General features: G+C 35.4%; 1 long non-coding RNA gene across 1 annotated transcript; it reads left to right on the forward strand.

Moving 5' to 3' along the window:
- Positions 1–257: 257 nt before the first annotated feature.
- LOC102207599 (uncharacterized) lies at positions 258–4188 on the forward strand. Its single transcript, XR_312560.1, has 3 exons — positions 258–325; positions 605–664; positions 4152–4188. It is a non-coding gene; the product is annotated as an uncharacterized LOC102207599 (long non-coding RNA).

The raw sequence follows: 4188 nt of genomic DNA on the forward strand, positions 1-4188 counted from the left end.
CTTTTCGCTCTACTGAATTTCATTATTTGTTTGTCTGCCTCTACGTCCATGAGTAACTGAGGTCACTAACAAAAAGAAGGGAGAGGCTGTGATCCTGAGCCAAGAAACTTTCAGGTTGATCACTTGACAAACTTGTGAATCCTGTGATGTGACGTTTTTCATCTCTTCTATCATCTCTCACATACGTCATTAGCCCTCACTCTTCTGAACTATATAAGGCCACAAGAGGTGTGAACATAAGGTTTAACAGAGCAAAGAGGTGAATATCTACAGGAGATAAAAAACAGAAAGAGAATTAATACATTTTCATCTGATCTCAGTTTTGGTAAGTACAATATACAAAATAGATTTCATATACTGTGAAAATGACTTTTCATTTTTTCACTAAGTTGTTAAACTAATCCTAACGAATTATTTTACATATGTTATTTTAAAATTGTCATACACAGTTTTTTTTATTGAGAAGTGTTATGATGAGTACAGTTAATGATCAAAACCTTTTGTATTTTTGTAAAATTCTGTTATCCTGAGTTTTTAACTCGTTTTTTTAAAAAATTTGTTTATTTATCTGTGCGCATAACCTTGACATATGTTTCTTTTACAGATTTAACTGATTAAACAATGGCCGTTGGACTGATGATATCAATTTTGTTGCTTCTTATAGGTAAGTTAAGTGATACTAAACTTACTGTTGATACAAAATAAATGAACTGCTTTAGCATAGCTATATATAACCTCATAAATAATTGCTACAGACAATATGTAGACTGTAAGAACACTGATTGTTATAATACTTTAATGGTTAGGCACTTATTACCTTGAGTTCAATGTGTACAATCTAGGTGAATTGTACTTAGTGATGCAAGATGAAGCCAAATTTCTACATTTAAAAAAAAAAAAATTCTACAAAAAGTGGGTTTAGTAACAACTTTGAGTGTGGTATAGATGAGATGAGGACATTTTGCATACTTGTTGAAAGTTTTGCTTTAAAAAAAAAAAACAGTGTAGTTTCTCTGTCTGTCTCTTTCGCTCTTGTCTGTGAGAGTCAAGAGAGAAAGCTTCTCTCTCTTGAGTGGTGTCCCTCATACTCAGTATGCAGTATGCAGTAACACAGCACACATGGATCATTCCATTTAAAATCACTAATTTCTGAAAAAGGTTAAAAGGTTCCCACTAAGCCCCCTCATAATCAGCTTTGATACAGCCTTATCATATTCAATGAAGCAGTACAAAATATTGCCTTCATACTTTTAAAGTATTTGGAGTTACCACAACTTAAAATGTAATTACTAAGCTGAAATTTCCTATTTTTGTCCAATGTTTTTGAGCCCTCATAACATTAAGCTATAAAATAAAACCTTGTAACATTTTCAAGGCCGAGAAAATCCATTTCGGCTCTATTAATTACTGTAATCAATTAACTAATTTCTTATTATTATTTTACAATTTTAAGAAACAATATAATTCAGTGTAAAAATAATTATATTAAGAGATTATTTTAGAGTGTTACAGAAGGAATAATAGGTAAAAGTTGCTTTCCATGAAAATGTGGATAGAAGTGAGACCTTTCATGCAGTAATGAATTTTGGCCAGCTATCTATGCCACAATGTGATATGACCCTTGAAAGTTTAACCAGACTTCACATTATGATGTTGTCAGAGAGCAAATAATAATATTTAGGGTACCATATTTATCTTACTCTACTTTATAGAAGTTATTGTAATTAATTAACCATGATTAATCGCATTTAATCGCACAAGAAAATTTGCCCCAAAGCGCAAATGGTTTTTTTTTTATTTAAAAGGGATTTAGTGGGCGAAAGAATCAAGACATGGACATGAATATTGTAAACTCAAGCTCTTTTAATTTTGGGGGAAAAATATTTAAACTGCAAAACAGAGAAACAAAAATAATATCCCTGGCCAAAATTGGGCAGACGTAAAAAATAAAGTGCTATTTTAAGTAGTTTAAGTACGTTTTCAAAATGGTATTGTCTTTAAATAATAATGAAAACTGTCAACATAAAGTGCAGTTTTTCTTTTTAAACAAAATAAGCCAGAAACATAAAAGGGTACTTGAACAGCTTCACCTTTAAACTCTGAGTAACCTTAGCCAAAATTATTTTGTACATTAGGCTAAAACAGTGTGATCATCAAACATTTTAGTGCAAAACATAGCAAACCCATTGGACTCACAGTACGTCCATGCTTATTTACTGTCCATCTATTTCAGCCAGTTACTTAGACAAACTAGAGTGTTCACATTTTCTCAAGGCAGCTCTCTTTTTTGTTACTATGTGACCTGCAAGTGAGAACAGTCTCTCACATGGGACAGAAGAGGCAGGACTAATCAAATACTTGTGGGCCAGGACAGACAGCTGTGGGTGGGTCCATGCTCAACTGGACCACCACTGCAGCGGGCAGTCTTTCTTGCTAATGGTGGATTCTGTTCTGCACAAACTCAGGGCCCTGTTACACAGGGCTTCCTCATCTGAATAAGAGTCTGAAGACAATGAAGAGAGGAGGAGGCTCTTTGCCTTTGCTGGCTCCTTTGTGGTGGCATCTTTACACGCTTCCTGCAGTAGGGCCTCAAGGCTGGTCCAAACCTCTTCCCCTTGCAAGTCACTTTAAATCTTTAAAGCATGGGTCAAGGACAGTAGCTATCTTGAGCCACTGATGGTTGAGTGTAGCTACACATTGGGACAGGTCCTTTGTGAGGGCAGTATTAAATTTCACCATGTAGTTTAAGTCATCAAAGGAGACCTCGATGGTGTGATGCAGGTGGCAGAAAGCAGGTAGAACCACTGAACATGAGACACATGTCTCACCTCCAAGAAGCTCAGTCACAAACCTGTAGTAGACAGTTCAAGAAAGTAATTATTAATCTACGCAATAATTGTCAACTACAGAGCTTTTTGAAGAAACAGTACCAATAAGTTAAAAAATATCTGCATGGGTCAAGGACAGCCACCAGCTTTTGGAGTTTTACCAGCTCTAATGGAGTTAAAATGAGTAGCTTGTGCCTTAGTTTGTCTAAAGCAGCAAAAACCGCCTCTTGATTCTTTAGTAGATGAGAAACCATATGATATCAACTGCATTTGGGTCCACATTCTCTCCGCTCCATGCTGCCTCAGTAGAGTTGACATTTACTGTTTGTTATTGGTTTGCTCAGCATCAAATAAAACAGCTCTTTTTCAGTTTGGGTTAGGCTAGGTTAAATGAAGTTTGTTTCCACGCTTCGTTTTGTCTGCGTTTGGGTCCACTATTCTCCACTCCACATGGTCTGCAGATCGTGAAGTGGAGCCAAAGGGAATGAATAAGGAATCGATAAGTGATAATAATAATAGAATCACAACTGCAAAATTCTTATCAATTCCCACCCGTATCGGTGTTGCGTAATTACTGAAAAAAAAGAGTAATGCATTACATATATTACACAGAACATTTTACTTAAAAGCATACTTGATATATTAAGTACTAAAAGGTATTATGTAATGTATTTAATGCAATATGTAACTTAATTACTCCAAGGAGGAAGTATTTATTGCACTACTCTTGACAGTACTTTTTGCGTTTCTCTGTAAAATGACTTAAAACACGTTGTAATATAACATTTAACAATATAAAACTATAGGCGATGTTCCCACACAACAACCAAATCCTTATCCTAATGAGAACACGTATGATCTCTTATCATTTATGTATAAACACAAAACCAATATGATAAAACAAAAATAAAAAGCAACACAAAGAGACTTCAAAACAATTACCACAGTAATTCTACTGAAAAAACATGGGAGGGAAATACGAAGGCTGTAGCATGAGTGCGCATGGCTGCTGTTGTTACGTGTTGAAGCACAGGGGATGGCTGCTGGCTTTGGGTCAGCATTCACTCATCTTTGACAGCAGTCTTGGTTCTACTGTAAAAATTATTTAGCTCTACAGGGTATCATAGATTACTTGAGTAGGCAATTTATATGAAACACAAGAATTACTAAAACTTCTTGTGTTAACTGTTGCAATGAATTCATGACATGATATTTGAATTGGGAGGACATAAACATATTACGGACTGATTTCGGAATGGTGACTCAGAATAGATTAATGTACATTTGTATGACTACATGTAAATGCCGTCACTACAACCACAGGCCAAGCCACAACGATGGCCACAGCCCCAGCAACTAC

This window comes from Pundamilia nyererei, unplaced genomic scaffold (genome assembly GCF_000239375.1).
Source record: "Pundamilia nyererei isolate P.nyererei 1_Seehausen unplaced genomic scaffold, PunNye1.0 scaffold01854, whole genome shotgun sequence".
Lineage (NCBI taxonomy): Eukaryota > Metazoa > Chordata > Actinopteri > Cichliformes > Cichlidae > Pundamilia > Pundamilia nyererei.